Below are 24623 nucleotides of genomic sequence, written 5' to 3' on the forward strand. Positions count from 1 at the left end.
CAGTTTGTTGTTATTGCACATTTTATGCATTCAAGCATGTCTTCCTTACTGATTTCATGGTAGGAAGTGGGACAGTTCTGCCATGTTGTGTCTAAAGATGAATTAGACTGGCTAGAATGTTCTGCCTCCAGGCGTACGCCTAAATAACATTGGCCACATACTTCGGATATACTGTATGCATCCCAATGGTGTGGTGGAGCTATAACAAAATGCAAATGAGTTGAGAGATTTGACTTGACAAGTACTACTCATGCTCTAATTTTCTGTATTGGTAAGATGAAGTCTGGCTGAATATATATATTCAAACACTTTGATTATTCGGATAAGCTGTGTCTGATAAGGGTTGAAGCAAGACTGTGCAGATCTGCGGCCCTCCAGGAATTGCATTTGAATATGCCTTAAATGGGATAGTTTACCCAAAACTGAAAATTCTGTTAATATTTACTGTACTTACCCTTTAGTGTTTTTTGTTGACCACAGAATAAGTTATTTTGAAAAATGTTGGAAACCTGTAACCATTGACTTCCAGAGCATTTCCATAGGATAAAAGTCAATGATTACTAATCTCCAATGTTCTTCAAAGTGACTTTATTTGTGTTCAGCAGAATAAAGAATCTCATAAAGGTTTGAAACCACTTTAGGATGAGTAAACATTTATTAAAGGTTCATTTTTTGGGTGAACTGTCTTTAAGTCCTAAGTTGATTCAAACAATTCTCAAATCATAGCAAAATGATTCTAAAATTAAATGCATATACTGAGAAAATTACAATGTTTTGTGTTGGTGCTTTATTAGGGCTTATACCGATATTAGATTGTTTAAAATACCATTTGACCTGCTCTTTATTCAAAAGCACACCCAATAACACATAATTTCAACATTTATTATGCTTATGCAGTCTGACAGAACACACTGGAACTTATAATCTGCTGCATCTTAGTCGAAGTTCAGTTTAACACAAGAAGCTTTTGAGATTTTCATGGAATTAACAATGAATGGATGGAATGTTTGGTTTTGAGGTATTTTAATATAGAGTGACTTATGTTTCAGATCAAATCTGCCACTTATGTTTTTTCACTGCTCATGAATATAGTTTCAGTAGACGCCAAAGTGTAGGAGTACCAGCAATTTTGTCGCTGGGCTCTCAGAATTTTGTAATCATTGTGATTCAGATTCATTTATTCATCCTCGCTCTGTGCTGTCTCGTGTGAAAGAGATTTACTGTGATCCCGGAGCACACATAGCTTCATTAGATGTTCAAAATAACAGGTGAATAGTTTTTTCCTCACACAGAAAGTTTCACAATGTTTGGGTTCTATATATATATCTATATATATCTATATCTATCTATCTATGTCTATATCTATCTATCTATCTATCTATCTATCTATCTATCTATCTATCTATCTATCTATCTATATATATATATATATATATTTTTTTTTTAAGCCAGGGCACGGTAAATTTGAGTGAAAAAATAAATAACTGTATATAAATGCAGTTCCTTTGAACTTTTTATTTATTTAAGAATGTTGAGGACCACAAGCATCATACACTGTAAAAAAATTAATTGTTGAGAAAACATTAAAAAAACAAGGCAACTTGATGCAGTAAGAACTTTGAGTTGTCTCAACAACTGTTTTTTAGTTTTTCTTAGTAACAATATTTTGTTCAGCTAACATACTTTTGTTAATTCATGCAATGTTGATTATTGTATTGTACTAACAAAGATATTCTTGTCACAACAACTGAAGCAACAGTTACTGCTATTGAGTCAATTCATTTTTTTCTGTTCAGTGGATTATTTTTTTTTTCAAATTTGCAAAATACGTAATTAGTACTAATCAGCACACCATCCCGTTTTTAATCATTTTACTTAAAAATGACAAACACAAACTTGCTACTTCATTCATTCATTTATTTTCCTTTGGCTTAGTCCCTTTATTAATCTGGAGTCGCCACAGCGGAATGAACTGCCAACTTATTCAGCATCTGTTTTACACAGCGGATGCCCTTCCAACTGCAACCCAGTACTGGAAAACACCCATTCAACATTCAGACACCTGTACCGCATGTCTTTGGACTGTGGAGGAAACCCACCTGAACACAGGGATGCCAACTGACCCAGCTGGGTCTCGAACCAGCAACCTTCTGCCAACTGTGCTACCAACTGCACCACTGTGTCAACCCTCTTACAAGCAACAGATTAACAAACTTAGTTTTCGATCGTCGCATCACACATACGTGAATTATTTAAATATCAATGTTCCTGTTCAACACAAAAATGTTTGTCCAGAAAACTCAGTTAAACATGAAGACATAACATTTTAGCGAATATTGTTGACATAACATATATTTTTATGTAGATCAATAGTTATTCACAATTCTTAGTATATATGACAGAAAATGTACAGTGTGCTGAACAAATGGTGATTTTATTTTTTACAGTGTAGTTTGTGGTGTGTTGCATGAATCATCACAAAACTATTGAGGATCACAACTGCTAAAATATTATAATAATATATTTTGATTTGTTTCTTCAGCAATAATAAAAAAAACAGTAGTAGAATAATTTCTGAAGTATTGTGACACCGTAAACTGGAATTAAAGCAATAGTTCACCCAAACTTTAAAATTATGTCATCACTTACTCACTCTTGATCTTATTTATGCTTGCCTTTCTTTTTTCTGTTGAACACAAATGAGGATATTTTAGAACAATACTTCTATCGTATTTGTTTTTCCTACTATGGAAGTCAATGGTTACAGGTTTTCAGCTTTCTTCAAAACATCTTCTTTTGTATTCAAAAGAAGAAAATCTTAAAGGTTTGGAACCACTTGAGGGTGAGTAAATAATGAGTTAATTTTCATTTTTGGACAAACAATCCCTTTAAGGACAAGTTAACAAAATAGAACAGGGATTTTTAAATTGTAACAATATTTTACACTATTACTGAATTTTACTGATCAAACAAATGCAGATTACAGTGAGCTTAAGAAACATTACAACATTAAAAACATTTTTAAAATTCTTACTAGTGCCAGCATTTGGATTTGAATTTTTCACCACAATTTAAAAAGTCTAATATTTTGTTTTAGATATCAAAATAATAAACCAAGCAGCGTTTTTTTAAAGAAACACACTGTAGCAAAAGCACAAATTTCAATAAAAACATTGCACCAAATTATATTTGTGAGGTCTGAAAAAATAAAAAGCAATAAATAATTTGTTTAAAGTAAAGATTAATCACTTATAATATATCTTCTAACATGGCACACGGTGGCTCAGTGGTTAGCACTGTCGCCTCATAGCAAGAAGGTCGCTGGTTTGTGTCCCAGCTGGGCCTGTTGGCATTCCTGTGTGGAATTTGTATGTTCTCCCCGTGTTCCCGTGGATGTCCTCCGGGTGCTCCGGTTTCCCCCACAGTCCAAAGACATGCACTATAGGTGAATTGGGTAAACAAACTGTGCATGGGTGCATGGGTTTCCCAGTACTAGGTTGTGGCTTGAAGGGCATTCGCTGCGTAAAACATGTGCTGGAATAATTGGTGGTTTATTCCGCTGTGGCAACCACTAATAAATACTATGCCGAAGGAAAATGGATGAATGAATCTTTTAACATATTTTACTTATTTTGCTTCTATACCTATATATTTTAACACATTTGCATGAGATTTTGCATAAGAAAACTTCTAATAGGTTGAAATAAAATTGTACCGTTTGTTTGAACATTAGAAGTCACTCAGAAGTCTTAAATGCTAGCCAATGGTGTGCGTTTGGGGGCGGTGCTATTAATATTAGTTTTTTTTTTTGATGTATGACATTATTATTTCAGCCCTTTTTGATGAATCAGAAATTCCACTCTACTCGCATTACGTTTAAAAATTTGTGATTATCATTATATCAATCGTTTTTTGTATGCCACATGATGCTTTACATGAATTATAAGAGTAATTTGCATCAAACAGTATAAAAATAAGTGTAAACCATATTATCCATCAAATATTATAAGGAAACTTATAAGAGTTAACAATAAAAAGGTATAAAACACAGGAGATTACGGTGACTCAGTGGTTAGCACTGTCGCCTCACAGCAAGAAGGTCGCTGATTCGAGTCCCGACTGGGCCTGTTAGTGTTTCTGTGTGAGAAATTTACATTACAAACACAATCTAGCATTAATAGTTTTCACATGCCACTTGCATGATTATTTATATTTTGAATAAAGATACAAAGAACATACATTTATTACGAAAAACATACAGTTAAAGATTTATTAGCCCTCCTGAATTATTAGCCCCCCTGTATATTTTTTCCCAATTTCTGTTTAACAGAAAGACTTTTTGATACACTTTTCTAAACATAATAGTTTTAATAACTCATTTCCAATAACTGATTTATTTTATCTTTGCCGTGAAGACAGTACATAATATATATATATTTTTTTGTCAAATAAGTTTTTTATTTGGTCATTGAATAAGCTTACAATAATCACAGATTCCAGGATTAGTTTTTTCTGATATGCACACATTTACAAAAACAAACAAAAACAAAACAAAAACAAACACCCCAAGCCCAGCCTGTAAATATACAATACAGTGATAATCAAAACAACTTTTTAGTTACAACACATTGCTTTGGGGGAAAGAATTCCCCATCAAGTGACAAAAGAAAGGGCCCCAAATCTTCTGAAATTGTCCAATGTTGCCTTTTAAAATATATCTGGTTCGTTCCAAGTGCAGAGTACAGTAGATATCAATTCTTCAAGCCATAGTTTAGCAGTTGGAGGATTAACATTTTTCCAGTATAATAATAGCAGTTTTTTGGCTGTAATCAAACAATATGTAAGGAATTTCTTTTGTGTACTGCTCAATGAATATGTATAATCAGAATGTCCTAATATAATAAGCACTGGGTCAGGATCTATGTGTTGATCAAGAACATCTGAAAGCACTTTAAAAACCTCATTCCAGAATCCCTGTATTTTGCGACAGGATACAAAACTATGAGCCAAATCAGCTTTTTCTGATTTGCACTTATCACAAATGGGAGATGTATTGGGGAAAATCCTATGTAATTTCTTTTTGGAGAAATGTAGCCTATGTAGGACCTTGAACTGGATGAGGCATAATCTAGTGTTGCTTGATTGCTTATCAATATCCTCTAAGCTATTCTGCCAAATCTCTCCCGAAATTTCGATGCCAATCTCTCGTTCCCATTCTTAGTACATAATATTTTACTAGATAATTTTCAAGATACTAGTATTCAGCTTAAAGTGACATTTAAAGGCTTAACTAGGTTAGGGTAATTAGGCAAGTCATTGTGTGATGATGGTTTGTTCTGTAGACAATCAAAAAAAAAAAATAGCTTAAGGTCAATAATACTGACCTTATAATGTTTAATCTGCTTTAATTCTAGCCGAAATAAAACAAATAAGACTATCTCCAGAAAAAAATATGATAGGAAATACTGTGAAATTCCTTGCTCTGATAAAAATCATTTAGGAAATATTCAAAGGAGAAAAATCACCAGAGGGCAAATATGTTTGACTTTAACTGCCTCTAGACAAGTATGCAGTTTGATGTACTTAGTCATTTGATAAAAAGCTATCTTATTAGTGACATGTATTTGACTTTACACGTGAGAAATTTGAAAACTAACACATCCCAAACCAAAAGACACATAGAGACCACCTACAGTACATGTCTATATAAATGTTTAAGAGATAATTCTGTGGGGGTTTTGTTATGCTTTGACTGTGTATGTATTACACATGCAATCACTCAATGACAGAGCAAGAGAAAGAGAGAGAGCGAGCAAGCATGTGTGCGTGGGTTTTCAGATAGTGTGCAATAGTGTGGATATAATTAAAATATCCGATTATAGTCACTTCAGTCGAACATTAGAACAGATTAGGCTCACACTTAGATGAACTGTGACAAACAGCCCATTGTGTGTATGTGTTCATGTGTGTGTGTGTGTGTGTGTATGTTTTTCTTTCCCGAGTCAGAGGTTTTTAGATGAATTAAATGTAGACGGACTCATGTACAATACAGGATGAAGTCAGCCGGAGTTGATCAGTACATGGGAATGTCTCTTACACTTAATTCGGGTCAGCAAAAAAAAATAGACAGTGGTCATACGATCATGATAATGCCCTGTGTGTGTGTGTGTTAGAGATGAATATAAAGGGGGATGGGTTGGCTTGGCGTGGCTTTTTCTCTTTCTTTTTCACGTGCATGCTAACACTCACAGAAGGAATCAGATTAGTGTGAGGATTACAGAGTACCAACCATTTTAGGGAAAAAAACACACACATGCACACAGACTCAGAGAACTCGTATAAGCACAATATGAGTGTCGGAGAAGGTTTTGTAATGAACTGTTCATCAGAGGATACTCATCACAGTTTCTGTTACTCTTTCTTCCGTTCATTTTCAAAGGCCAGATTGCGATTAATTAAATGTCAGCACTCTGATGTTGCGCGCGTGTGTGCGTGTGCTTGTGTTTGGTGTCTTGCTGTGTGTTAATTTGGTGAAAATGTCGAGTGGCTTCTGCTCTTACTCTGACATTCTGATTAAGAGCGTCGAAAAGCACCGTCTATCCACCAAAGCACTGTAAAAATGTTTGCCTGTAAGATCCATTAGGTATTCAGCATTACATTTGTATCGTCGATTAACTGCTTTTCCAGAAATAACTCTTCTTTATGTGAGTGCGAGTGTTTTTATGCGAGGGCTGCTGGGTCTTTGGTTACCTGCACCCTTTCTGCAACTAAAGCAAATTAATGCCCTCATTTACATATCGCTGTGGGAACTGGGGTACTGATGATGCATTCATCTTTGTGACTGCAAACGTGTGTGTGTGTGTGTGTATGTGAGAGAGAGAGAAACAGACAGAGAGCAAGAGAATGAGACAAACTTCATTTTGCATTTATTTTGTGTATTGTTCAAATGCAGCCTTGTAGAAAAAAATGCTACCTTAATTTGCATATAATTGAAATCTGCTGCAGTAAACAGTTAATTAAAACAGTTCATCATGAGCATCCGTGCATTTCTTGCTTGAGATTGTTTTTTATTCACATTGTATTGCAGAAAAAAGACAATATAACAATGTGTATTATTTAAATAAAATTTTTAAATGCACTCACTGGCCAATTTATTAGGGACACCTTACTAGTAATGTGTTGGACCCCTTTTTGGCTTAAGAACTGCCTTAATCCTTCATGGCATAGAGTCATCAAGGTACTGGAAATATTCCTCAGAGAATTTGCTTCATATTGACATAATAGCATCACGCAGTTGCTGCAGATTTGTCGGCTGCACATCCATAAAGCCAATCTCCCGTTCCACCACATCTCAAAGGTGCTCTATTGGATTGAGATCTGGTGACTGTGGAGGCCATTTGAGTACAGTGAACTCATTGTCATAATCAAGAAACCAGTCTACGATGATTTGCGCTTTATGACATGGTGCATTATCCTGCTGAAAGTAGCCATCAGAAGATGGGTACACAGTGGTTATAAAGGGATGGACATGGTCTACAACAATACTCAGGTAGGCTATGGTGTTGACACGATGCTCAATTGGTACTTATGGGCCCAAAGTGTGCCAAGAAAATATCCCCCACACCATGCTTTCATGTTGTTGATGCCAATTTCTGACACTACTGTCTGAATGTCACAGCAGAAATCAAGACTCATCAGACAAGGCAACGTTTTTCCAATCTTCTGTTGTCCAATTTTGGTTAGCCTGTGTGAATTGAAGCCTCCATTTCCTGTTCTTAGCTGACAAGAGTAGCACCCGGTGTGGTCTACTGCTGCTGCAGCCCATCCGCCTCAAGGTTTGACATGTTGTGCATTCAGAGATGTTCTTCTGCATACCTCAGTTGTAATGAGTGTTTATTTGAGTTATTGTTGCCTTTCTATGAGCTCAAACCAGTCTGGCCATTCTCTTCTGACCTCTGGCATCAACAAGGCATTTGCAGTCACAGAACTTCCGCTCACTGGATATTTTCTCTTTTTCGGACCATTCTCTGTAAACGCTGTGAGATGGTTGTGCGTGAAAATCCCAGTAGATCAGCAGTTTCTGAAATACTCAAACCAGCCCGTCTGGCACCAACTACCCTGCCACGTTCAAAGTCACTTAAATCATTATCATTCCCCATCCTGATGCTCAGTTTGAACTGCAGCAGATCATCTCGACCATGTCTACATGCCTAAATGCATTGATTTGCTGCCATGTGATTGGCTGATTAGAAATTAGCATTAACAAGCATTTAGACAGCTAATAAAGTACCTAATAAAGTGGCCAGTGAGTGTACATCTTCTAACATATTTTCCTTACTTTGCTCCTATACTTATAAAGAAAACTTGGTTTTTAGGTTGAAATTATATTTTACAGTTTGTTTGAACATTCTCAGAAGTCCTATATGCTAGCCAATGGTGTGCGTTTGGGGGCGGTCATGGTCAGTGACATTGGAGCAGTGTTCAGTGAAACATGTTGGAAAAAACAGCAGTTATGTTTTCAGTCCTTTTTGATGAATCAGAAATTCCACTCTACGCATTTTTCAAGTTTAACATTATTTTCATGGTGGAAAAAATAAAAAGCCAAGCATACCACTTTAAGATGAATGCATACCTCTTAGTTATATCATGCCTAAAATGAAAAGCAATAGATGTAGAGGTTCTTTTATTCCCACTCCTGTAAAGCTTTTAAATGTGCAAGATTTTGGATTGTTGTTTGTGTTGTTACTTGTCTTTTATTATGTTTATAGATTTTATGCTGCACCAATAATTGCCCATTGGGTTTACGATAATAAACTTGACTTGACTATGAAAATAGATTATGGAGGCTTATTATTTCAAATTATTTATTTCAGTTATTTTGAAAAGAAAGACATGAAATCCATCATTTCAAATGAGAGAAAAGGTGGACAAGGAAGCTAAGTTGTCATAATGCCTGGAAATTGCTACAAGGTCTGCAGTATACCTCAGTAAATAAAAATGTTATGTTAGGGTCTAATTTACAAAAATGTGTTTCTTTCAAACTGTCTTGAAAGAAATCATTGTCTAAAATCGCAAGGTTTTTATAATCAAAAGGCTGAACGTTTTCAGGACAAGAGGTTTTTAAACTTTTTACAATATTTGATAGAGTCTGTCAAATAGATTTTACATCTCTAAATTTCTGCTGTACCCTTTTGTGTTTTAATTTAACATTTTTTGTTTGTGTTATTCTGAAAGTTTGCAATATGAAAATTCACTCACTCACAGACCATCCAAAATGTAGATGATTTGTTTCTTTAGCTAAATATTAAAGATGATTTTTAGCTGAAACTGTGGTTCTTAATGATTTTCCAGATGACAAATAACAAAAATGATCCACCACTTGCAATCTTTTAATAAATAGGCGAAAAGAAAACAAATATTTCGGCTATGAGTCTTTGTCAGTGTCATTTTCAAGAAATTTGGTCACAGCACCAAACCTACCCAATCGCAGAGATTTATACTTGATTGCACCATGCTAAGTCAAAAGATACCAGCTTTGAGAGGCAGAAAAAAACATATACAGTCAAAACTAAATTAATACCTGTGCTCCTCATGATATATTGAGGTCTTCTGGATCAAATGATTGTTAAACTGAGCATTACCTTTAAATCAAAGATTTGGCAATGGTTCAGAGTGAGTTCAATACAGTCTGGAGCACAAGCTTCCTGATGCAATGAATAACATATATGTTTGTGTAAATATTAATGTGTAAGTGGGAGCAGATTCAGATGTGAACTTACGCTGTGTGTTTATGAGGGATTGGGAGGATGCATGCAATGGATGGATATGCAATGGATATATATACATATAAGAGAAATGACTAGGAATAATAAATGTCAGAAAACGGTCGAACTCCGTGTTTTACAAACAAGCGTGTTCATGACTGTACATAAAAAGTCAAATAACATACAGCATGACAGCATAATGAGCTGTTTTTAACATCCAATTATCAATGGTAGTGAATGAGACCGGAAGTCTCTAGCCAAACAATTCCAATGGCTGCACCCGGTCATACTTGAATACAGTTAATACTCAATTTTTTTATTTCTCTACATATTTACACTGTATTGTTCACTGTCACAAAATGCATTGATTACAGTAATACCTTTTCATAATCTATATTTTCTGTACGCCCCACAATATTTTGCATGAATTATGAGAGTAATTTGCGTCAAACAGTATAAAAAATAAGTGTATACTATATTATACGTCAAATATTATAAGAAAACTTGTAAGTATTAACAAATTACTATTACTGGATCCTGAATACCCACAAAAACATGAAACATATTACATTACTGTAGGGAATACAAAGAGAAATAATCAGTAGGAATAAAACACAGGGTGGCACGGTGGCTCTGGGGTCGCCTCACAGCAAGAAGGAATAATCTGGTTCGAGTCCCGGCTGGGCCAGTTGTCATTTCTGTGTGCATGCTCTCCCTGTGTTTGCATGGGTTTAAGTCCAGAAGGCCCAATCCAAAAAGATTCCAATGGCTGCACCCGGTCGTACTTGAAAAAGGTCAATATTCTATCATTTATTTCTCTATATTTTTTATACTGTATTGTTTACTGTCTCAAAATGCATTGTAATACTGTACGGTATTAACGGTAATACTTTTTGACGCATTTCTATGTGCGCAATGTTACATGCCATTATAGCAACAGCGTTGTATACTTTCAAGATTGCAACTTTCTCTCATGGTTTACAGTTTGCATTTTATTTTTACATGTATAAACAGTCATGCCTGAAATTATTCATACCTCTGGCAAATTCTGATTTAAATGTTTTTGTTTAAATGTAAATAAAAGCTGAGAAATATTTTTCCCAAAATGACGCCTCTTGAACATCTTCGTATTACTTTTAGGAGAAACCTGTGTGATTTCCGGTCAAAGAAAACTTACTGGCTGAATAAAGGTAACTTTAAGTCAGAATTTGCCAGGGGTATGAATTCATCAGGATAATTACATTTAGATAAAACTAATAATTGATTGAAATTTATAGAACTATATATGTTTATCATTATCAGGATATATGGTGAAATTAATTTTTTGTCATATCACCTAGCGTTACTTGTGCTTATTGACACTACAACTAATAACAAAAGTTAAAGGGTAAGTTTACACCCACACATACAGTATGTCATGTGCTATAATAAGCTTGCAGTCTAGATTGATGTGAGCACACTTAGGACTGTTTTCCACAAGCCCACTTGCGTATTTTAGACTGTAGCTCTGCCTCTTTACCTTTTGACCAGAGAGTGGTTTCTCCCAAAGTTTGTTCTCCACTTCCATCAGTTGGTGGAGATCTGCAGTGGACCATGCTTCAGCACTGACATTCATATTAAGCTGCACTGAATCAGTCTTAATCTAATTAATCTAATCTTAGATCTACACCAACATTCAACCACTGCTCTGCTGTGTGCCTTATATGCCAGCCTGATCTAACAAGGAAATGTAACTACCTATTTAATATTTCGTCAGTTTAGTGGATAATTCAGATGAATTTGTACAAGTTCAGTCATACGAAAATGTAGGATATTCAAAAGGAGGCGTAGCACCCAACCCCGCCCCTAAACTCAACTGTCATTGGGGGATGAGCAAATCGTTCTGAATTGTATGAATGAGATTGTATGAATTCATACGAATTAGCCACTAAATCAAAAACTTTTTTTTTTCCAAAATATATTTATTGGGTTTTGTTTGAACTAAACAAAATTCATAAAAAATAAAATAAATATAAAGAGAAATGATTAAAATGTGAAAATAAATATGTAAATAAAGTACATAAATTCAAATAATAACAGTACACAATTAATACACTAATAAATAATAACAATGTTCAATACAGTTTTGTACCTTGCATTTCACAGCTTTCCAGTGTGTGTTGGTTAAACAAATTTGTTAATTGTTGCTGAAATGTAAGACATCTGAACGATACAATAAGACACCAACAAGGGTTGAAAGCTCAAACATCAAAACATGTTGCATGGACCACCTGGTTAAGAAAGTGTTGAAAGGTGGTCCATATTTTATAACAATCTTGTAATTTTCCTTTAGCAGTGGATGTCAGCAGAGCAAAATTGCTAGACATTTCTTTAACCCACTGGCCACAGGATGGCCTTTGAGTTTTTTTTACAATTTAAAGCTTCGCTTGGAGTAAACTAAAATCCAATAGTTTGCGTTTGCTTGTGTTCAGATCCAGGTTCACAGGGTATATATGAAATAAACTTAATTTGTGAACCAAATGTAGATTTTCTTCAATTAATTTACCAATCACAATAAGAATCTCTTTCCAAAATGTTTGGATCTTATTGCTCTCCCATACACGGTGATAAAGGGTACCCACTTCTTCATTGCATTTTGTACAACTATCAGGAATATTTGCGTTAAATCTATTCAGTTTAGCTGGTGTAATGTTAGTTCGTAGGAGCCATTCATATTGCAGTAATTTACAACTTGTGTTTATACTATTATTTTGGGCTAATAAACAAGACTATCTATTCTACTTTAGATATGTCTTGAAGATCATAGTGCTGATAATAGGATAAGGAGTTATCTTTTGATCCCCCTAAGAGTATATTATAAAACATTGATAGATTACCTCTAATTGATAGATTATAGATTATCTCTTAAATGTTTTAAAGTATGATCTTCTATCACAGACAATGATATTTTTGAATGAGTTTTAAAATAAAACTTCTTACCTATAGATATTTAAAAAATGTTTCTGGGGGAAATCATATTTTCTCACCAATAGTTGGAACGAGAGCCCTATATGTTCCTCATATAAGTCTTTTATTTGATTCCTTTAAACATCCGATTTTAGAATCCAATGTAAATCCTCCCTGGTACAACATTTTTATTGCCCCAGATTGGTGTTAAGTTTGATAGAGTAATTGTTTTATCTTAGAATTCATGAGCTTCATTAAATCAAAAAGTTACGGATTGCCATGATAGTGTTGGATATGCTATAAAATATTCCACAATCCACAGTTTGAATATTTTTTACCATTTGAATATCGTTATGGCTTTTTATTCTTTATTTTTTTAATCTTAAGTATCTTTTTGACACAATTGACATTGTAAAAAGCCCTACAGAAATAAATATGGCACGACTTGACATGGATTGAAGCTAATATGTGCATAATGTTCAGTTTTTTGTACAGACTGATTTCAGTGATTACTTAATGTATCATCAGAAACCACAGGTATTAATTTAGTTAATCCTGTCTATGGTTTTTATACCCTCAAAGTAGCTAGAGCCCATTGACTTTCATTTTATAAATGAAGTAGTCATCCATGGTTTCAGATAAAAATATTCTTTTTAATATTTAACTGAAGAAAAAGTCACCTCTTGGATTGCCTGATGTGAATTAAATTAACAGCATTATCTCTTAAAGGGATAATTCCTACAAATATGAAAATTCTGTTATCATTTAATTACCTTTCCCTTGTTCCATACCATTTTTTATTTATTTATTTTTTTCTGTTGAAAACAAAAGAAGATATTTTAAAGGAAACAAAAAACTTCCATAGAAGGAAAAAGAAATATTATGAATGTCAGTGGTTACAGGTTTGTAACATTCTTCAAAATATCTTATTTTCATTCAAGAGAAGAAAGAAAAAGAAACAGGTTTTGAATAAGAATAAATAGTAAAATATCACAATTTTCAGTTTAAGGTGAACTATCCCTTAAAAACTATAGAAGTGTGTTTCTATGAGAGAAGAATAATATCTGCGCCGGTACAAGTACATATCTTGTACATATCCCTGTAGATTGGCTTTTATGTGATGTGAATATTTGTGATCGTAGGTAGGTGTGATGAGAAGGCTTGAATAATCAAAAGGGTAATGGCAAAAAATGTTGTTATTTTGTGATATAGTGATGTTGATAAACTGTGCTAAGAAACGGGATTCATTTAAACAATCGATAACTATTGACTTCAATATATTTGTTTTTCCTACTGTTTATGTCAACGGTTGTTTCCAACTTACATATATATTTTTAATTGAGGGTGAGTAGATGATGACATTCATTTTTTGTGAATATCTATGTAATGTTGCTCTAATTTAATATCCCATGCATAGTGTTACAAGATATCCTTAACCATATAACTAAGCACAACTTCGCGTTTTAAAAAAGAAGGCTACTTGGCTAAACTTAAATATTATTAAGCTTTTATTTTATATTTAATATATGGCACATTTTTATTAGGCCTATTTATATTCATTTGGTGTCAGATAAGGATAATATTTCCTTTTAATGTACATTATAGTTTCAAAACAATGTCATAACAGTGGGCCTACTGCAAAAAAAAAAGAAAGAAAAGAACAGATGTTAAAGAAGAGCGCAGGGACTATGAACGGTCACCGTACAAACTGTCAGATTTGATTGACCTCGTTTCTGGACGTTTACCTTAAGTCTCTCTGATGTGCAAATGCAATTCCTCCAAATTATTCATTTTGTCTCAACCGGAGATTCATTCCGGGGCACCTGACGTCACGCCGCCGCCGCCTCTGTCCTGACTCGAGCGCGTCCCTCATATATTCCGCTGTGCGCGTGAGTGAGCGAGCGAGTGAGTGAGCGTGTGCGCGAGCGCCTCTGTATGATCGCGCGCTCGGCTGCACACACAGCATCAGCATCATCAAAAAGCGAGACCTGCGAGCTCTTTACGAGCGCTGGAAACACGCAGTGCTTTTGCCGCTGTTGTGCTTTTTATAGTTCAGCCCAGCACCGGTGAACATCAGAAGGGAGAGGACTGGCTTCTGGATTATATTTGTGATGCTTATAGATGAATTTACAGGCGGCACCGAGCCGGTGAGACCCGAATGAAAACCTGAACCCGACAGCGATGTTGACCAGGTAGGCGAGGAGTAAAGAATCATCCGCTTCCTGCTTATCATGGAGAAAATAACTAAATAATTTCATAGCTATATTCAGTCAGACACCCGAGCTGCAATTGAGTGTGAATCGATGGGCAATCCCCTCTTGTTCCCCCCCAATCATGGGCAAGCTAATACTGAACACTATTGCATTCTCATCTCCACTTTTTGGATGCTGTTTTGCTAGCAGCATATCAGGATCATGTGTTTTGATGGCTATTGCATCGTGTTGTGTGTGTATGTATGTATGTATGTATGTATGTATGTATATGTATATATATACACACACACACACACACACATAATGTATATGCATAATATATATATATATATATATATATATATATATATATATATATATATATATATATATGTGTGTGTGTGTGTGTGTGTGTGTGTGTGTGTGTGTGTGTGTAGGCAAATGCATTTGGTTTTATTGTCTTAATTGCCATGCATTTTTGTTGTGGTTTCCCCACTGCTGCCTTTTAGCTCATTCAGTGATGTTTGGGGAACCCAGTGCCCGAGGGCATTATGCTGAGCTTAAAGTATTACTGTTTATGACGGAATGTTCTGCACGGATCATTAAAAGCATATTCTTAATGGACCAATACACTGAATGGCTCTACATTTGAACAAAGTTCACATGGTAGGGGATTATGTGTGATGACTTTTGCTATACCTCGTAATGCGCTTAGCGTGTGTGAGAGACAGAAGGGCGAAGGAGGGAGAGAGCGAGGGATATTATGATGTTAGGGTATTAAGGTTTGCATATGCAAGAGAATAAATTTGGAGGAAAGGTACAGAGTGTTTGGCGGATGGTCCGAGGTGTCTGAGGTTGACCTGTGATGCCCAAAGCATGTGAGAATTTGACAGATGGAGAGAGAGAGAGAGAGAGAGAGAGAGAGAGAGAGAGAGAGAGAGAGAGAGAGTGATTTTCTGAGTTTTGAATAATTTATTTCCTTTCCATACCTGCAGACTAAGGGTTGCTCGGAGCACACTTGAAAACTTGCACTGTTTGAAAAGCAGGTTGCCTCAGCTTCAGTGGCATATGGCTTATATGAATAATGTAGACATCACAGAGACACAATCCCTGTGCTTATTGCACAGACGTGCGTCTCTGATACCATTTATAGGTGTGGGTCCTAAGTGCTTCTGCTAGTGAAAGTTGTGCTTATGACACTGAGCTGAAAGCTAGCTGTAAATTCTCTTCCTGAAACTGGAGAAGTGTTTAATAGCACTGATGTGCTCAGTGCTTAAGGCTTGATCAGCTCAAGTGTTCTGCATGTGCATTACTGTCAAAACCATATGGTTCAAGTGTTCTTTTGCAAAATGACTTCTAACTGTCTTCAGAACATCTTTTTAATGTCCATTATATAGTGGTAAAGATGGCCTGCCTGATGGATTGGGGCAGGATGATTGAGTTTCAGGCAAGTGTGGGACTGTAACTGCTGCCTCAATTGACACTATGCTGTATTTATGTTGTGCTTACAGTATGTGCTTAAAGCATATAGAGATGCTAAAGAGTGTGGAGTTGTCAATGCATGAGCTAGATAACGCACAATGGAATGGAACAGAAGTTTCTAGATTTTTGTAAGTGACACGTGAATAAAAAATATTGCTAGAAAGCTGGAACAAAGTGAAAGATATCTATTTGATGCATTCACTGTCCGTAAAGACCCACAATAAAAAAGTTTATAAAACAAAATAAATCTTGTATGTAGACCCCCTTAGAGTTACCATGACTTAATTGTAATATTAAGTTTAATCACATATCACTAATAATACCAATAATATGATTCTATTAAAAATTATTCTCTATTTAGTTGAAGCCAAATTATTCTTATTTAGTTGAAGCAGCATCTGGCCACTTGGTGCACCGACAATAATCTGCTCCTTAACACCAGCAAGACCAAGGAGCTCATTGTGGACTTCAGGAAGGGACGATCAGGCTCGCATGATCCCATCCACATTAATGGGATGGCCGTTGAGCCTGTCTCATCCTTCAAGTTCCTGGGGACCCACATCTCTAAGGACCTTTCCTGGACCACCAACACCTCCAGCCTGGTCAAGAAGGCTCACCAGCGCCTATTCTTCTTGAGGCAACTTAAGAAGAACCAGCTTTCATCAGCCGTCTTGGTGAACTTCTACCGCTGCACAATAGAAAGCATCCTGACCAACTGTGTCACAGTCTGGTATGGAAGCTGCTCTGTTGCTGAGCGTAAGGCGCTGCAGCGGGTGGTGAAAACTGCCCAACGCATCACAGGGACTACACTGCCAGCCATAGAGGACATCCAGAAGAAACACTGTCTGCGCCGAACACGCAGTATTCTTAAGGACCCCTCTCACCCTGCTCACAGACTGTTTTCTCTCCTGCCTTCCGGCAGGCGCTTCAGGCTCCCCCGGACAAAAACCAGCAGACTGAGAAACAGCTTTTTCCCCAGAGCTGTCTCCCTTCTGAACTCTGCCCCTCACTGACTCTTTTGCCCCCCCAATACACCCCCCACACTCCTCTAACTTATACTCCTCACAATCACTGCACTATTTAACATTTGCACATTTAAAGTTTGCACATATTCATTGCACTGATTCATTTACTTGAACTGGACATACCCACTGCACATGAACATTTGTAATTATGTTTATCTGTCTGCACACTTCTGCTATTAATAGTATCCTGTACATATATTCATTTATTGTAAATCTGTTCATAGCTAATACAACCTGTATATAATGTTCATAGTACATCCATCTGTAAATATCACCATAGTTTTTCTATAACTGCACTTTATAACTTATACCTGTATCCTGCACTTGCTGCTATTGCACTGCTGGTTAGACCGAAACTGCATTTCGTTGCCTTGTACTTGTACATGTGTAATGACAATAAAGTTGAATCTAATCTAATCTAATCTAAAATTATTAGTCCTTCTGTAAAATCTTATGCATTAATTTTCCGTCAGCTTAGTCCCTTTATTCATCAGGGGTCGCTATACAGCAAAATGAACTGCCAACTTATCCAGCATATGTTTTGCTGCAACTCAGTACTGGGAAACATCAATACACACTCATTCACACACACACTATGGCCAATTCAATTTTATTTAATTCACTTATACCACATGTCTTTGGACTTGGAAACCGGAGCACCCGGAGGAAACCCATGTCAATAGAACATGCAAACTCCACACAGAAATGCCAACGAACCAGCGACCTTCTTGCTGTGAGGCGACAGTGCTAACCACTGAGTCACCGTGTCGCCCTGTAAAATTTCAACTCTTTTAAAATATTTCCAGAGCACTATTTAAAAGGGACAAGATTTTATTAACAAACACAGTTTTAATAAGTACTGTAATTTCTATTAAACTAATTTCTTTTAACAGTACGTATTTTACTGGTTATTTTCTAGGATACTAGTTTTAAGTTTAAAGTACAGCTTAAAGACTTAACAAGGTTTGGAAATTTAACTAGGCATGTTGGATTAATTAGGCAAGTAAATGCATAACATTGGTTTGTTCTAGCTATTTGAAAAAAAAAAGTTTCTAAAGGACCTTAATGATATATACTTTAAAATTTCTGCTTTTTTCCCAGCCAAACTAAAACAAATAAGACTTTTTACAGAAGTAAGAAATGTTATAGGAAAGACTGTGAAAACGTCATTGCTCTGTTAAACATCACTTAGGAAAATTGACAATTTTAAAAGAACTCACTTGTTATTTTGCCTTCAACTGTACTGTATGTGTAAATCTTTCAATAAGCTAATATTATTCTTTTTGTTGAAACACCTGGAAAGAGTTGCCTGTAGAATAAACAATTACCACTAGAAAAAAAAAGCATTACTATTGAGTTGTTCTATTGTTGTCATTATTCTTTGTGAACAATCATATCACAGAATTCTGACAGAAGACAAGATCGCTGCTTACAGATAGATGTTAGAATGTGATGACTGCAAAACTGTAGTGATAAACAATTTCATATAAATCTATTCTAGTTTCATGTATAACTCTTTTGATATCCTTTTTACAATATAAAATGATTTAACCTCAAACCAATATTCTGTCTATTTTAACTCATTGTTGTAAATAAGTGTGGGGTAATGTGCAGTCATCACATACATTTGTTTATTTAAATACAAATGTAGTATATTTAAAATACTTAAAATTATAATGTGATGTATGTTATTTTTTATTTTGTGGGATTAATATTAGCATAAATTAATATATTTATTATTATGATTATAATTCATTCATTAATTTTCCTTCGGCTAAGTCCCTTTATTCATCAGGGGTCGCCATAGCGGCATAACCGCCAACTTATCCAGCTTATGTTTTACACAGCGGATGCTTTTCCAGCTGCAACCCAACACTGGGAAACATCCATACACACTCATTCACACTCAAACACTACGACCAATTTAGTTTATTCAGTTCACCAGAGCACGCGGAGGAAACCCATGCGAACACAGGGAGAACATGTAAACTCCACACAGAAATGTCAACTGACCCAGCCAGGACTCGAACAAACAACCTTCTTGATGTGAGGCAACAGTGCTAACCATTGAGTTACTGTGTCTCCCATGATTATTATTATGATTAGTAATTTATTTATTTAATTTTTTAGAATTTGTGAACATTTCCTTCTCTCTGCCATTGTTCAAATAAGCAGATAATCCTGCCCCAAATACATGCCATTGCAGAGCCATTGTTGCTATGTTGATCTAGTTGGGAAGTAAATAGTGCAATGTTGACATAGCGACACAGAGCCACTGTGTAAATTAATATACAAAAAGCGTCTGGTTGTCTAAGCTAAGGTAAGAGAAAGAACATTGACTTTAAACATTTGCCTTTATAAAAAAAACAGTAGAATATGTGAGGTTCCATTAACTTGTGGTGATCTTACAGGATTCAACCGTATTTGAGCATAATTTAATAGGAATGGTGCTATAACCTAAACATCAAAGAGTGCTGATCAAGGAGACTTGTAGTGATGTACAATTCATGAACTAGAGTCTCAGAGCAGTTTTGCCGCCTTATTGGACACCGTACCCGAATCTGAGGAGAAAAGGGTTTGAAACTTTTACTAGGTATGTCCAGATCCGAGCACATGATTGGAAGTCAGGCCCGTTCACGCAATTTCAGACTCGATCGGAATCAAATGTTCCCGATCAGTACTCGAATATGTATGTTTGTACCAGCCTGATCTCACGAGAAAACGTAAGTATTTTACGTTTTGTCTGTTTAATGGCTTCTAGTTCAAGTTTTCTAGTTTTGTCTACTTCGAGTTCAGTCGTACGAAATTGTGCGCTTTTAAAATGGAGGCGTGGCACCCAACCCCACACCTAAACCCAACCGTTATTGGGTGATGAGCAAATCGTACTAAATAGTACAAATTTGATCATACGAATTGAAATGAATTAGCCACTAAATCAAAAAGTTACGAATTGCCATGAGATTGTGTTGGTTTATACATACATATATTGTCATTATTTTTTAACACATCTATAGTTATGCAGTGGCACAGAGTTAAACCTCTTTCTTGACTTCATACAGATATAGCAACATGTGCGCCATAACATCACTTTGTTGCAAAGACGCTATTGGTTAAATGCCTCAAAGTAGAACACAGAAACATGAAGTAGAGAGCAAGAGTATGTCTGCAGTCTGAGGGTATTATAAAGTTGATGATGACAACATTGCCATAGAAAACTGTGAGATATGTAAACTTGGGATTGCCTGCCGGGTATTTTAAGTTGAGGTGCTATTTGTTTTTATATTAGATTTTTTTATATTTACTGTTACAAAAGTCTAAAACTGAAGCATTTATTAATTGATTGTTCAAGCTACCTCACAGAAGTGCTCTGCTTGTTAACAGAGTTGTTGAGTGTTAAAATAAGGTGAATTGAATAAAAAAAGAAGGAACATCCCGTTTCTTCTCTCTTTTTTTTATATTCTTTTTTTTATGCATAATAGAAATATCGGATCAGGTTTCAGTATTGTTCGATATTCAAAATCAAATGACTCTGACTCGAGGGCAAAAAAAGCTGATCGGGACATCCTTAACTTTTACCCATGTAAGAACATTGTGCTCTATTTTAACGATCTAGGAGCAAAGTCTAAAGCGCATGGCACAAAAGCGTACATTTAAATGGCATGTCCAAATCCACTTTTGCTATTTTAAAGGCAGAAAAATATGCTCTGCGTCCCGGCACATGGTTAAAGAAGGTTGTGCTTATTCTCTTAATGAGTTATGGGGTGTTTTGAGCATAACGTGCATTAAACCAATCAGAGTCTCATCCCCCGTTCTCTTTAAGAGTCAGTTGCGTCGCACCATAGTGCATTTGCTATTTGCATGGCGAACTTTGTAAGTAGAAAAACTGAACGCTTCACTAGCGAGAAAACAGTTAAACAAATCATCTGCTGTGCGAGGATAAAGAATGAGCCCCTCCATTTGACCTCTTTACTTTCTCTTTACTCTTTACTTTATTCCTTTACTTTTGTGGATAAGAAAATGGTGTTGTACACACTCCATTGGAGATATCCATTGACCTACATATTTAATTTTATTTGTTAAGCGCAAAGATTTGTTTCAAAACTATTTCTAAATTCAGTTCTAATTTCCAGCAAACCAAAAAGTGCACAATGATAACGAAGTGTGGTCAAAAAACCACTGTTGGAGTTATTTCCAAACATTCTTATGTCCCATATGGTGATGCATACGTCTCCAAAACTCAACAGGCTAAACTTATTTTTATTAAAGCAAATATAAATATGCATATAATAAATAATACTGCTAATATTACTAACATTATACAAATGCAAATTGTCATTAATGAACTGAACATCTTAATCTTTAAATTTTTTTATATGTAAAGATATTTGTGTGTTGTTGTATATCCTGTGTGTATTAAGCAATGTGTAAGTGAATGGACTTGCATAGGCGCATAACTAACACGGTCTGTGCTGGACAGGTTTCTAGTTGGTCAATGGCGTGGTCTATTTCAGTTTCTTAAAATAGCAACGCACCAACAATGTAGCGCAAAGTGGTGCAAATAAATTTGCTGTTAAAACAATGTGGCGCAAAACCTGAAAATTACTGTCGCACTGGTCTGAAAAAAGCAACAAATCACACCATACACGTCTTGACTTAATGCGCAAGGATTGTTGTTTTAATAAAGCTCTGTTTTAATAAAGTCGTGCACCTGATTCACAAAATCCACAAATCAGTATAAATGACTAAATTCAATGACTCTGTCATTTTAAACTCTTGCAGGTTCCCGTGTGGCAGTTTAACATGATCGAGATATAAATAGGTGCACTGAATATCAGTTTCAGTTTATTTTAGATAACATTATATCCATCGTAATGGCTATAATTAAATGTGTTCCAGTTCAGTCTGTTCAGTTACACACTAATAGTTTTTGTCTTCAAGCCACATAAACACATTGTTATTCACAGCACCATTTCTGCTGAATTTTGAAAAAGTCTAATTCAAGACCGGCCTATTCCAATTTGCTTCTAATTTCGAACGATTCATGAGTGGTTTATGAGAGATTTTATTTCTTGTTTTACTGCCAGCTATATGGATATGAAAAGTACCTCAGAACTACGCCTCGCATGTCATGTTCTACAAAATTTAGCAATAGAAGGACTTTGTCATAACAAATGAGGGAGTATGATGAATAAAACGAATAATGCTCAGTCACTAGTGATAAGACACTTGTTATAGTGATTACGGTTTGTTTTAGCTTAGTGCTGCAAATCCCATTTGTGGGATATAAAATACGAAATTATGGTAATCCATTTATACAAGCTGTTTGTCTTCTCAAGTGTGCGGCTTTTTAAATATTTAAGAGGCATTTACTGGCAATTCAGGTCCATTTAAAAAAAAAAAATCCCACTTTCTTTTTTTTAAGAATCAAGTTACTTCTGAATAGCTGAAAATAAAGCTACAGTCAGTTTTCATCCTGGTTTAACACTGCATTATAAAAATCATTACATTGCATTACATTTGAGATGAAGCGCCAGGGTTGTCATACAGTACATGTACAGGTATGTTTGCTTATATGCAATATTTATAAAACTGATTTATTTATTGGATGAGTTATGCTATTTACACAGTGTTATTTACACATACTAGGACTGCACAATGCTGTTTTTTTCCTGCAATGTATATTGATGAACAGATGATTGAATGACTCTATTTAGGTAGAATCCATAATTTTAGATCGATTGGGATGATTTTGTAGGCGAGTGCATCTACATGAAATATAATAAACAAATTACAGCATAGATACATTAGAGCACCGATGCAAATGAAATAAACAGTGCCTTATGGTTTCCTGTGGAGTCTAAATGTCTTCAGGTACAGAAATTGAATAAATAGATGTAATATAACACTGTGTTTATTGTACAAATAATTAAAAACTTTACAAATGTTTTTACAAGCTAGGGGAGCAACAATACAGACTTACTGTTTGGTTTTCGGTTTTATAGGTTGCAGTTTCAGTAAGTATGTTCAGTAAAAAAGCACTGTCAAATAAAAAGAAAAGAAAGCAACATTCATTCATTTTCTTTTTAGCTTAGCCCCCTTATTAATCTGGGGTCGCCACAGCGGAATGAACCGCCAACTTATCCAGCACATGTTTTACGCAGCAGAGACCCTTCCAGCTGCAACACAACACTGGGAAACACCCATTCACTTCCACTCACATACATACATTACGGTCACATTAGCTTACCCAATTCACCTATAGCACATGTCTTTGGACATGTGGGGAAAACCGGAGCACCCGGAGAATCCCTAGTACAAATGTATAATTTGTTGTTTAAATGGTTTAAAATAACTCAAAATGCTTAGTCACAGGACTTAAAACACATTATAATCTCAGTTATTGCTCTGTTAAGGTTCAATTTTGCATAGACTTCACTACTGACAAGTGTTCTAAACTACTGTGCTGCTTAACTATAATCCAGGCTCGACACTGCAGACTATATTGTGACTTTTGCCGACATGTACATTCTGATATCAATGCTGAAACAATACATTGTGCAGCCTGAAGTATTTACATGGTTAAAACAACTAATTAAATTAAATCAATATTATTAAATCTAAATAAATTGTCCATTCTGATGTTTTATTATTTATCAATATATGATCAGTTAATGTTCACCCCATATCCTTCCCTCTGAGCTATAGTGATTATCTGCCATGCCAAGTGTTTAGTTAATTCACTAAATGGGAAAAAAATTGCTATAAAATAAAGTGAAATCCTAAATTAGCCATCATTATTTTAGTCATCTACAATTCATGACTTTGACTCAATCCCAACTCTACCCCTTAGCCCTTCCCCTTACCCTACCCCTCGATTTGCGTGTTCATGTGAAGGGGTAGGGGTGTCCCAATTCTCTTTAGCTTAAAGGCGTAGGGCTAAGGGGAAGGGCTAGATACCCCTTGAAACTGAGATTTTTCAGGACCCAAGGGGTACGAAAGGGGTAGGAAAATTTCCCAGAATACACCAGCTACAACAGCAGCATGGCTGCACACTGAAGTAAGGAGATGCACAAATTAGTATTTTTTGTCATTATTATGAATTTGTACATTCATTCATTCATAACCGCGTTCATGTTTTACCGTCATGCTTTTAAAAAAAAAACGCTAAAATAAAAATTTTGCTGTCTATAATCGATAATAATAACTCCTGTATA

General features: G+C 35.5%; 1 pseudogene; it reads left to right on the top strand.

Moving 5' to 3' along the window:
• Positions 1-24623, top strand: part of LOC130221156 (receptor-type tyrosine-protein phosphatase delta-like) — a 105394-nt pseudogene that overhangs the window by 15605 nt on the left and 65166 nt on the right.

Source organism: Danio aesculapii, chromosome 1 (genome assembly GCF_903798145.1).
Source record: "Danio aesculapii chromosome 1, fDanAes4.1, whole genome shotgun sequence".
NCBI lineage: Eukaryota > Metazoa > Chordata > Actinopteri > Cypriniformes > Danionidae > Danio > Danio aesculapii.